The sequence below is a fragment of the Callospermophilus lateralis genome, chromosome 2 (assembly GCF_048772815.1).
Source record: "Callospermophilus lateralis isolate mCalLat2 chromosome 2, mCalLat2.hap1, whole genome shotgun sequence".
NCBI classification, from domain to species: domain Eukaryota; kingdom Metazoa; phylum Chordata; class Mammalia; order Rodentia; family Sciuridae; genus Callospermophilus; species Callospermophilus lateralis.
Window position 1 is genome coordinate 43,889,478 of NC_135306.1, and position 13,686 is coordinate 43,903,163.

Consider the following 13,686-nt stretch of genomic DNA (forward strand, 5'->3'; position numbering starts at 1 on the left):
ACCTGGATATCTCACTTTCTCTGCAAATGAAACTATTGAAAACTTGTCCTTCTTTGAAGGCCCAGATCAAATGCTGCCTCCTTCAGGGGTAGCTGAAAGACTCAGAGAATTATATAACAAGAGTAAAAATTATTGTCACGATTATTGTGCATGAATTATTCATGTGCTACAAGATACCATACACTGATTTTTAGTTCAGCCGTCCACCAAGTACCTTTCATGCATTATTTTCAGAGAGATTGAACTCACTTATTCTGGCCTTTTGTATAAAACTGGATGAACATCCAGCAGAGTCTGCTAAGGCTATTGCAAGAAAGTGACCCATGAGCAGCCACTGTGGGTGGAATGTATGTAGACACAGCAGCTGTGATAAAGCTTCCCTGGAGTACCATGCCAGTGGGATGGGCCAGGCTGTGTGGTCCTGTATGATTTCCTCAGAGATTCAGAAGTGGGTTAGAATGAGCTTAAAACTTGGTCATAGTGTTTTAACAGTCTATTCCTGAAAACTCTCCAAAACATTTTCCTCCAAGAAGTATCTTATTATCTTAAAACAATATTGAAATGAAGTGATATTAATATCTCAATGTTATAAGCAAATTGACTCAGAAAGATAAAAATGTTTGACCTATGCTATGAAGGTAATTGGTGGCTTAGCTGACATTGGAATCTGACATGTGTGTCTGAATCCAATGGCAATGTTCCTTCTATCACTGCCCATAATTAAGAAAGGGGATCCTAATTACTTTTCCCTGTGCCCATTAAAAAGCCATGATCAAATATGCTTCATGTTGTGAAGGCCAGAATATATTTGCAAAAAGATATTTTTAGCTTTTTGAACTAAACTGTACTTTTGAGTAAGTTTGTAGATAGAAAATTGTGTGCAAATGCATAAATTGTGGCACTTGATGAATTATAAAATAAAAATGTACATGGAAGTTACTTTGAAAATGCAATCCCTGTTATTGAATAATGTGTGGCAACCATATGCAATAAGTAGAGATGAGATGAGGACATCATTCTGTTACACTTACATTAACTCTAATCACATTTTGTAGCTGATGCTCTTATGAGGCCTGCCAACGAACATTTTAGGTAAATGAAGAGTTAGAATATATAGCCTTCAGAAAGCAGGCACCTCTCCTGTCAAATAGGTAATTACAGAGGCTATGACTCCATTAGGAAAATGGTAGCCAATCAATGTAAACCCTAAGAGCTCAGAACCTTTGTAATTGATTGAGAGATTCAGTGACTTCAATGCAATTGAGTTTCAAATGTAAGTAGCCAATATTTGGCCAGATGGCTGCCATGAACTCCAGAGGGAGTTTATGAATTTAAATTTAAGTCACATGTGCTGATACTGAATGAAATACGCAGATCGATATTGAAACTGCAGCCTGGGGTATCCAAACTTTCATTTTCTGAATCCTAAGACTGATATATATATTTTAGCAAGTATGCAATTGCTTATTATATAATATCTGGAGAAACTTTTTTAATGCAAATCAAAATTGTTGTTTGGGACCATAGTTTACATTTTATGTCTTCTGAGACGATCCATTACATAGTTTAGGATAATTTACAGATTCTATTTCAGAAGTGACCAGTTTTTGCAACAGGAGACACTTAGGTTTATTCATTCACCTAATTGTTTCTGCAAGACTAATGTGAATGAGAGATAGAATTGGGGATAATAATTAGGCAAGTCAGACATGGTTATGAATTGTGTCATAGAAGAGCTTAAAAGTCCAATAAAGGAGAAGAGAAATAGTTTTTCAATGATTATAAGACAAGGTTGAAATACTTATCAATAGACACATATAAAGCAGTAATTCTGCCCATTATTTAGGTTTTGTATTGTGGGTAATTGAACAGATACTAATAAGAGCCGAGACTTTCACTTTTAGCAAAAGACAATTTGAACCAACATTCTGAATGACGATAACAAAAGCGGTTGGACAACATTAAGGAAAGCATATACAGCATATGTCATTTAATGCTGGAATAAGTTTTGAGAAATGCACTGTTTGGAAATTTTGTCATGGCAGGAACATCATAAACTATATGTATGCAAACTTAGATATAACCAACTACACACCTAGGCTACATGGCATATGCCATTGTATGTGTGGTCTGTTGTTGACTGAAACATTGTCATATGGCACATGACTATGTACTTGAACATACAGAAGAAACTAAAAATATTCTGAAGGATTATGGAACCATGATTTAGCAAAGATGCATGGAGAGGTGAACCCAGTAGTCAGGTTGTTTGCATTTTCTGATTATTGGTCAAAATGTTGAGTATTAATTTTGACAGACTAATGGGACAAAGTAAACAGAAGTTACAGTTGAGAATCTGTCACAGTAGGGACCATGGTACTTGTTCTTTGGGTTTGGAACCAGAATGGTTAATCATCAAGATGACTGGGAAGCCAGTCAGCCCAGTTTTGGGCCATGTGGGAGGCCCAGAAAACCTTAGTTTTATGAACTGAGGAGGGTGATTGCTGGTGTCTCAAGCAACAAAAAATGTTTTCTGGAAGAAGTTAAATACTTTTGGAGATTTAAAATTCATATTCTCTGTCTCTCTCTCGCTCTCTCTCCTGTTGTTCTGGGAATTGAACTAGTGCCTTGTACCTGCTAGGCAAACACTCTACCACTGAGCCCTATCTCCAACTTCTAAAATTATTTCTAAAAATTCCACGTCCATCACTTCATAAAAATTGACCTGGCATACGGAGAGAGAAGCTGATGTAAATGAGAGTGTGCAGGATTATCAAAAGCTTTAAAATAGCTAACTAAGCTTAGTATATAGAAGACAATCAAAACCAAGCTTGAAAATTTTGAGAGAACTTAAAGTGATTAAAAGAAGACACTAATTCTAAAAAGCAAAGAAAAATTCTAAAATTAAAAAAAAATTAAAAAATCTAAATTACATTTACTTTAAAATAATTTATTTAGTTGTGTATTTCCATTTCATGTACTTCTCTAAAATATGTTTTATATTTTACATTAAAAAATAAAGGATATATAAAAGCTAACACTTTTTAAAATCAGTTCATAAAGAATATGTTAAATCTTTGACCTCATTATTGGACTCAAACTTTCACGGCAGTCTTATAAGACAGAAGATATTATTTCACATATGAATTGGAAAATAAGTCAGCTTAAAAGGATTTAACGTGACATAGCTGGGAAAGAGTAGGACCAGGTTACAGACCTAGATCTCTGTGACCTCACCTTGAGCCCTTATCTATGCTGATGAAGGTTTGTGGAGTCCCTGCAAGGAGGAATTGTGCTTGAGAATCATGCTCAAAGTGACACTATGGTGGCTGAACCTTGTTTCAGCCGTTGATGCTCACAGTTCTTGAAGAGATGATGATCCTACCTGTCAGTATTATACCCAAAGAAGAGGCAGCCATGACACATTGGTACTTTCAAAATGGCGATTTCTTAGGTTTACTCAAAGACCTCCCTCCTTAAATCCTATACCTGGAGTTGTAGAGGATGTAGATAGAGGGCACTAGGTTCCCACAAATGAAAAGTCTATTCTTTTTTTTTCCTTTTTTGACTTTAAGGAGAAATCATCCCTCTTGTGCTATACAAGCTCTCTTGTGTCTAATTTTTTCACCTATGGTTATTTTATTTCAGGAGCTTGGTTGCTTTTTTTCCTACCATTTTCTACCTTTGTAGTATAGGTGTTTAATTGTGTTGGTGTTTTCTTTCCCCAAAAGCCACTCTCTCCCAGCTGCTTATGCAAAATGCTCATTTCCCATCCTCCACCAGAACTTGGAATTCTAAAGGATGTTTGGAGAAATTCACTTGGCTAAGCTGTAGAAATGAACCCTTTCACACTTTTCTTCAGCGGGGTGGGTATCTATTTACCTTTCAATTTTTTAGCTAATGCTTTTCGAATGATTTTTCCAGAAAATAAAATTTTTTTCGGGGGTCATTTGCTGGTTCCATTTCTAGATACATAAGTGGCTGGCATTTTTAGTTTTCAACATTTTTTTTTAACCTTTTCTGTTTAAAAAAAAAAAAAAGCTTCCCTCATTAGGCACACTGCCACATATCATAAACAATGAGACTATTTTCTAACCCAAATAAGTTTCATCGACAGCTATTTGTGCCTTCCAACGACTTGGTATTCAGTAAAACAAAATAAAACCACACTGTCCAGGACATGGGCCATCAGCTACCTACTGTGATGGGCACACGTGTCTGATCCTCTCCAGCGGTGCAAATCACATTATGCAAATGACATTAAACATGAAATGAGAATATTCCTGGGGATGGGAGTCTGGAATCCATATTAGGAGGAATAATTCAAGGAATTGTTCATTTTAACAGCAGAACACCGAGGACAAAAGGAGCAGGAGGGATCCCTGGGCCATGATAGGAGCTGCCAGGTGTAGGTGGAGACAGACTGTGGCTCAATGTGAAGAGCTTTTACCTAATGTACAAAAGGAGTTGAGGAATAGGCTGCTGAAAAAGTCAAAGTTTTGTCAGTAAACATATGAACACACTGGGGGTAGCCAACTCTAGGAGGTTAGAAATGGGGTTCTTGCAGTATGGACAGGACCAGTTGTAAAAAAATATACTTGACCTTTTTCTATACTGGTCTCAGATGTCAGCAGCTATTGTTTCCAAGCTTTCGTCCATTAGGGCACATTTTAGACCATGCCCCCACTTACGTATATGCAGGAACTGCTTACTTAAACTTTTTTCTTACTCTTAGAAGAAATGAGAATGATAAAAAAATTTTGGACAAACCATATATAATGCTATGTCACTGATCTAGGAAGGAAATCTAAGACTGAACTTATATGCTACATTTATAGGCATCATAAAAATTGAGGTTCAGGAGAGAACATGGAGATTTTTGTGTTTGTATTTTTCCTTGTCTTTGTTAGACATTCTGTCTCCATTTTTTGGTTCATTCTCTTACTAAATTGAATAGTCTCCTTGATATACCATGTGAAATTTATAAGAAGTCACTTTGCAGTTGAATCAATAATTGAAGTAGCACAGATTAATCCAGAATTTGATCAAGTATTTGCGCTCTGAATGTTGTATTGGGAAAGAAAGAAAAGATCCTTGAAGGCATTGTTTTCTGAAAACTGGTATTGAAGAAAAAGGCTTTCACTTACTGGAGTAAGTCTTTTAATAACATAAAAGCAAAAAGAGCTCCAAGCCCTGTGATTTCTACTTTTCTGACCTATTTGGTGTTGGAAGTTAGAGAGGGTTGGCTTTTCTAATCAGTTTTATCTCAATAATCTCTGACTTCAGAGACAGTAGTAACAGAACTAACTGGGCAGAAAAAAATTCCCCTGAGAGCCATTTCAATTTGTAAACCTTTGGTAAGCAGTTTAACATGAGGATCTTCAACCCTAGAGGAATCATATCAGGGTTTAATAAACCTCAGCCCAAAAGAGAGACTTTTAGATCTGAAGATTTTATTTGAAAGCAAAAGTAAAGACAGTGAGGGAAAGTAGAGCTTTGGTTTCAATTATAGAACAAAAGCTATTGATGGCTTTATTTTTAAATTTCACCAGAGCTTAAAAGAATAATAATTCATCTTAGGTTTTAGGATTTTAGTTTTTAACATTTCCTTGTACCTGAAGACCTGAGCTCTTGACCATCATATACCCAAGCCATTGGATTTACAAAACAGAAGAATAATTTCTTTTCTCAGGACAGAGAAAAAAGTCAGTTATGAAAATGTGAGTTTTTAAATACGATTCCAAACTTATGCTTCTCCTGATGGAAAGATCCATATTATACACATACAAAACACAAAGATTTCAAATAAATGTTTGATGTTTAAATATTGCTTGAGTCTGGTATATGAAGCTTTTGTTTTTACCCTCTGAAATTTCTACCATTTATAATCCAGCTCCAAATAATACAAGCTCTGGATTGACTGCTTTTGCTCTCAGCCTTGGATAATATGTGCTTTTTAATTTTTTTTAACTTGTAAGTGCATTAATACAAGCAATTTAGAATCTTGGCAAAGATTACCTCTTAATATTATTCCCCAGAAATAATATATGAGAGTAGAGGATGATGGGAAATAGAGTTAGGCTCAATTCAAGGGAGAGAGCTTTAAACAAAACAAAACAAAACAACCAAATCACTACTTTGTTGCATTTTGGGGGTCATTAGGATTGCTCAAGTTCTTGTAGGTCACAGTCATTTTGTCCAGGTGCGTGGCTATACCATTGTCCTAATTTTCAACCAGTTGTCAGTTGGAATCCTATATTTTATAAATAATATATTGTTTTGCAGGCTCCAGAAGTGATTAGATTGAGGAGTATTTTTTTAAAGGTTCATTTGTACAGATGAGGTGAGCCAAAGTGACAGGAATATATGGAGAACAATATGACAAATGGTTCTGTGTTTTAAGCAATGGATGCTTCTTTACAAAAGAAGTTTATTATGCTAGTGAATTTATAGCCAGCATCGAAAAGACTAGCCATTCCCATCTAATCACTTTAATGCTTTCAGGATGTCTCTGTATTATGGAATCATTTCTGATATATGTGGAATAGTTCTAAGACTGCTACTGAGTTCTCATGACATGCCAGCAACATGCTAAGCATTTTATATAAGTTGCATCATTTTTTAAAAATTAATTTAAAAATGACAGTGGAATGCATTACAATTATATATATGCCACAATTTTTCATATCTCTGTTTGTATATAAAGTATATTGACACCCAATTCGTGTCTTCATACTTATACTTTGGATAGTGATGTCTATCACATTCTACCATCCTTGCTAATCCCCAGCACCCTTTCTTTCCCTCCCACCCCTCTTCCCTATCTAGAATTTTTCTATTTCTCCTATGCTTCTGCTTCCTACCCCTCTATGTGTCAGCCTCCTTATATCAGAGAAAACATTCGGCATTTGTTTTTTTGGGATTGGCTAACTTCACTTAGCATTATCTTCTCCAATGCCATCCATTTACCTGAAAATGCCATGATTTTATTCTCTTTTATTGCTGAGTAAAATTCCATTGAATATATATGCCACATTTTTTTTTTATCCATTCACCTCCTGAAAGGCATCTAGATTGGCTCCAAAGTTTAGCTATTGTGAATTGTGCTGCTATAAACATTGATGTGGCTGTGTCCCTATAGTATGCTGTTTTTAAGTCCTTTGGGTATAGTCTGAGAAGAGGGATAGCTGGGTCAAATGGTGGTTCCATTCACATATTTCCAAGGAATCTTCATACTGCTTTCCATATTGGCTGCACCAATTTGCAGTCCCACCAGCAATGTATGAGTGTACCTTTTCCCCCACATCCTTGCCAACACTTACTGTTGTTTGTCTTCATAATAGCTGCCATTCTGACTGGAATGAGATGATAGAGTAGTTTTGATTTGCGTTTCTCTAATGAGTTGCATCATTTTTAATCCTCAACAATCACACATGGTGGGTAGTATTATTATTTTTATTTTAAGGAAATGGTAACCGAGGCTTCCAAATTGTGTTGCATAACATAAACTGAAAAAGAGGCCAAGTTGTTTACTATCGCAGGAAAAGTGTTCTTTCAGATAATAGGTTGAGGGGCCAAGACCGAATGCTGGTCATTCAACTTCAGACCTTGTGCACTTCATTCTTCTGCTCGGCTGCCTCTTTGTCAATTATTAGTTGACTTATGAATGGACAAAAGAAAGTTTATATTTTTATATATGTTTGTCTATCTATCTATCTATCTATCCATCCATATCTTTATAAAGAAGAAGTATATATGTATACAGTATTTATATACATGGGTAAATGATGTTGTAAGTTTTTTCATGATACTTCCTGTCAAGGCCCATGAATTCTTTTGAAGCATGTTTTTTATTCCTTAGTAATTGGCTGGTTACACGTTTTAGTGAAATTAGACAAATAAATGTTGTCTAGATCTCCTTTTTGGCAAGTGCATTTTATAAGCTGAGGTTAGGGTCAAAAAAGAGAACACATTTTATCATCCCTATTTACCCTTTTAATTTCCCTATGAGCTACTTCTGGCAGACACGAAGATGAAGTTTGCATGAGAGGCAAACTAACAACCAAACACCTAACTTTTAATTTTGAGATCACTCCTCAACATGACCTGGGATTAGATTGCATGTTGGTTCCTGGTTTGGAGTTCATGTGTGTGTGCAAATTTGTCACATAGCAAATATTTTGAGTATCTTCTTGGTTCTAGGTACATTCAAGGAGCATATAATGTGCTGTATTCTTTTATGCAAGCAGCTCACTTCCAAATTGTGTTGTATAACATAAACTGAAAAAAAAAAACCGATCATTTCTCTCATATCTAAATACTTGCTCTTAGCCTTATATTGAAATAATTCCTCTTTAAAGGATTTTGTTTAAGATGATCCCAGCCTTTCCAATTCTGAATTTCTAAAATTTCGATTGTTTTGGCTTGAATTTTTGTCTTTCTTTATATTTAACTCCTTTTTTGCCTCCTTTCCTCATACGTTTGTACTAACCTTTCATCTTCTATTTTTTTTTTTTCTTTTTATGGGTAACCCTTGTATATTCTTGAAGAATCAACTTGGGTGGTTCCTTTGCTGGAGGCCCTTCTCCCATCCTGCTCCTGCAAGGGAGGGCTGCTGGTCGATGCCACTGTCTAGGCCTCCTGGTATCCTAAACAAAGTATCCTGGGTACATCTCTGCCATAGCTGCTGTTCCTATGGCATTTGAGTGATCTGACCAAATGTCTAGATTCCCCTCTGGACTCTGAGCTTAATACGTGTACCACTCTGTTTTTCTAACCCTTCGGGCATCATTACACAGCAGAATGTTAGACACGTGGTAGGCGTTGTTAAGTGTTTGTGGAATTACTAATTACTTGAAGACTCAACTCTCTGCCCTCATCATCCCTTCTCTTCAGAAATTCTTCCTTTGCTGACCTCCTATGGCAGGTATAAATTGTACCACTTATTTAGAAATTAATCATTTATTGCTCTGAGAGTCCCCTTATATTACTGCTATTTAAATCTTATCATGCTGTTTAATACTTCTCTATGTTCTCAGCTAGATTTTGAACTCCTTGGAGGTAAGAGGAAAATTTTATAATTTTGGGTGTCCTCAGGGTACCTCAAACACTGCTTTGTATTTATTACCTGCTTGCTAATATTGGCTCATGAATTGCTAAAACCTTTTAAAGAGCAGTGAACAAGAGCTCCCCAACGCACAGACTCCACTGCCATTTCCTTTTTCACTCTCCATTTCCTCAAAGATTAGGGACATTGTATAACAGAAGGGACTTCAGAGAAGCCCTTTTATTTCTCAAAGGAGTCAAAAGAAACGTTCAGGGAGAGACGATTGAAGTTTTTGTTTTCTTGTGGAAAGATAAAATACAGTAGCTGTGGACATCTTCATTTTGGTCTCAGTTTTCTCATCTCTACACATGGGTGTGTTAGTGTAAGAAGCATCTTCCATAGACATGATGGGACATGCTGGAACTCATTGAGTTGGTGACTATAAGGAACAGCAGCCATTGAACTGGTTAGTCACATCTGCTTGCTATTGATAAGGAGCTGTAAGGGACACTAGCCATAGGCATGTCTAGCAATGACTGATTGCAATCGATAGAGAGCACAACTGTAATTATATCTCCTAACTGGAGCAGGAAGGAAAGAATATTATGGTGGGGAGTGTGTGGCAGGGGGGGGAGAGAGATGAGAGAGAGAGAGAGAGAGAGAGATAGAGAGAGAGAGATGTGTGGAGGGCCAAAGGAGCTGGGGTCTCAATATCCCCTTCAAGGACATGCCTCTAGTGACCTAACTTCCTCCCACCTTGTTCCTCTATCTCCTAATAGTGCCATGGGCTGATGATCACAGCTTCAACATGTGGGCCTTTGGGGGACAGTCCAGGTCAAAACTATAGCAGGGGGGCTGGGGTTGTGGCTCAGTGGTAGTGCGCTTGCCTGGCATGCGTGAGGCACTTGGTTCGATTCTCAGCACCACATACAAATAAATAAAATAAAGGTCCATCAACAAATAATAATAATAAAAAAAATACAGCAGGGGGGCAATAGATAAATAGGGTTTTGGTGAATGGTCAATGACATCATGTGTGAAAAGCATGTAAGTGCCTAGTACACCTTAAGTCTTCAATATAGGTTTGCTGTTATTCTTGTGAGCTTCACTATGCACAATCATTCGAAGGAGTTCCAGAAGAAAAAGAGTCCCTTGGAGTTAACTCATTGGTTTGTCCATTCTATTTAGGAATAATAACAATGCTTATGTAGTTTTATTCCTATGTGGGGTACTGTTCTGGGTACTTTAAATATCAATTCATTTGAACCTTCAAACAACCCAGTTAGATACATCCATGGTCATCATCATTTCAAAGATGATGCCAGTAAGGCACACCCATCATCCAGCCATACACCTAATAAGTGGCAGAGCTAGAATCTGAGCCCATGCTGCTTGGTTACAGAATCTATACACTTAACCATTATAAAATGGAGGGCTTCTTCTAGAAACCTCTATTCCACATCTAATCTGTGCTGGGTACTGAGGTTAGAGAAATGAATGGTATAGACTCTGCCTTTATGCTCTCACAATTTTGGGTGGAAGAAACACCAGCTAGCACACAATTACTAATTAATATCATAGGGGCTGCAATTAGGGTAATCTTTACATCCCAGTTTGCCTGAGATGATCTTAGGTGATGGCAGTCAACCAGCATAGTTATTATTAATGTTTTTATATTTCAAAGGGTTGGTTTGGATGATAAGTTATAGTTTCCATTAGTTTTATTAAGGGGTTATAGGAGATGTTCTGGAAGCTCAAAATAGGGACACCTGACTTTCTTATGTAGGGCTTCACCTGACCATCTTACAGGAACAGAAGCAGTCGCCAGATTGAAGGGTATTTGCAAGGTTATAGGAGTGTGAGCGTTCTGGAGATGTTCAGGAAAGAACAAGTAGATTGGGGAGGCGAGGGTGAACCATTGATTCTCAAGCCTGACTGCACATAAGAGTCTCCCGAGGAGCTTTCAAACATCCCCATACCCAGGTTACACCATGTAAATCAAACTCTCTAGAGCTGATTTTAGAAGCTCACCAGATGATTTCAATATGGTCTGAGAGTCTCAGAGTAGTGAACCTCAGAGAAATAAAAGAGGTGATAGGAGGTTGGGAGAGGGGAACTCTGCAAGGATCCACTCAGGGAGGGATGTGGGCACAACAGAAAGTGCTGCCAAATGTCACTTCATGAAGGTTCTGGTTTTCTGCAGAGCCACAGCCTGGTTGGGGTAGGTTTGTGAAGCCCTTTCACTACTGGTTCTTTCCTGTTTGGGTAACAACAAGAGTCAATGACAAACCATGGGTTTTAACTTATACCTTCTACTCACAAAATGAGTTTTATGGCCTTAATTCAGTTTGTAGAAGCTCTCTCTGTGACCCAGAAAACATTTCAGTTGTGCTGAGGTTACCAAGAATTATTAGACATGTGAGGCAGGCCATGCTCTTTTATAATAAGAATAGGCATGAAAATACCTCAGAACAGTTCTTTCTTTAAAAAAAAATTCCCCACAGTAAATTATATTAAAAAACAACAACAATAATAAAAAGCTCTCTGTTGATTTCTGTGAAGGGAATTGAAGTTTAGGTAGCTTTTTCTATCTCTTGATTGTTTTCTAATCTAGCCAGTTGTTTAGAAGGTGGGACCCGCTAATTATCAAGACTGATTTAGTGTATCAGGTGAAATTCAAAGGGTGAATAATACTGAACACACTTTCCATTGCAGAAGGACTCTCTGCCCTGTGGTCACTTTATAGATAGTATGCACCTTCCCTGAAGTTAGATATTGACACTGTGCTCTTTGGGGACAATGAGGAGATAAATTAGTTTAACTGAGTAAGTAGAACTCACTGAACCAGGGAAAGAGTGACCTCACTTTGGCTTTGTACTTTGGAGGACTTAGGTCAGACTCTCATGGTGCAGTAGGTCCTCCATCAGGAAAGTTCTCATGGTCTTTTGGAGTCCCACTCCCACCCCCCTGTTCTGGACAATGCTTTGGATATTTTTGACCCTGGTATTCCCAGCCTGAACAGTCTAGGCAGCTTCCAGGGCTCACATAGGCCTCTTTCCTGTTGTGGGAAGAACAACCATGTTTGTGGGTACATCAGTGGGTTTGACAGCTAGTCTTGGGGTAGCTGTTTCTGGGAATGGGGGTGGGGATAGCATTTGGATGGTGACTCACATGCATGGATCAATAACTTAATTGGAGCATACTGTATATGCAGGCCCTCTCATAGGGTAGGACAGAGGTGGGATAAGAAAAGATGAAAAAACTGATTCTTCTCATGAGGCCATATCCAGGCCAAGAACTCCAAGGGGTCTCTGGATTATACATTTGAATCTAGTCTTTCAGGTCTCTATAAAGGTACTTTTGCCTGGGTTAGAGGATAGAATCCATCTTTTAAAATTTTAATGAGCTATTTTATAATTTTTAAATTTGTAGGGGTATAAGTTTCTATTTGGATTGTTGATCTGGGCCTTTCAAAAATTAGGAGTCAGCCTCGATGTAGGCCACTTAAATAGTAGTATCTGGAGAAACTTGAGTTCCTTGGGAGAAGAGTGAGAACACATACCTGTTTGTTTCTGATTACCTGGACCTCATTTGCCCAATATTCTATATAACACTACATTAGACAAGTCATCAACTGTTGTTCTAGCACTAGATATAGGTCCATAAAATGCTTGTCAATATTTGTTACTAAGTGGGACCTGGAAAATGCAGAACCAGGGGGAGGGACCCACATTTGTATCTTTGTACTTTACAGTGAATGGCTGAGGGGCACAACCAGCAGTAACAGAGTACCTCCCGTATATCAGGCATGTATTAGCCAATTTGCTTCGGTTTTCTTTCTATTCCTTGCAAGGTAGTTATCATTCCAGTGTTAAATATGTAGACGCCTTTGTTCAGGAAGTTAAACAACTTTCCCAGGGCCCCATAACAACTGGATTTACTTACTGGTCCCTATTCAGGATTCAGCTTCCAAAGGTCATGCTTTTTTTCTGTCCCTGACCCCCTCCCATAAGAGTAATTAATGCCCTTCAAGGAAAAATGATAAACAAAAACATTATACCAACAAGTTGCGTTTGTTTTTTTTGAGATGACTTTTATATTTTCTCCCACCTCAACCCCCACCCAGCTATCTCCCTGCCTCCTTCCTCTTTCCCTGTCTAATAATCACTCTAATTATTAACTTTCTAAATGAACCTCTAAATAAGCTATTTAAGTTTATTCCTATTAGATGGGACAACAGATTAGAAATCCAGTGCCACCTGGGGTGGGAACGTGTTAGATTTCCATGCTAATGCCTCATGCATGTTTTATGCCTTAGATTAGCAGCTAATGTGGCCATTGATCATCTCATGTCATATGAGCTACAAACCTGCTGCTTGAGCTAATTCTTTAAAAACCTTGTTTCCAAATCAGTATTCAAAGTCCAGATCAAGGTTTCTGGTTTGGAAAAGAGGTCATATTTGCTTTTTCGTGGGGGATCAAAAACATTTTTCTAACTATTTGTCTTCTTTGTAGATAATAAACAGGCTGCAATATATCACTGGAGTTAGTTAGGTTTGAGAAACTGCCAAAGTGAAAGTATTTCTGAAAATGCAGTCCTGGAAGCACTTTATATTCTATATAGTTTCTATCTATGCTAC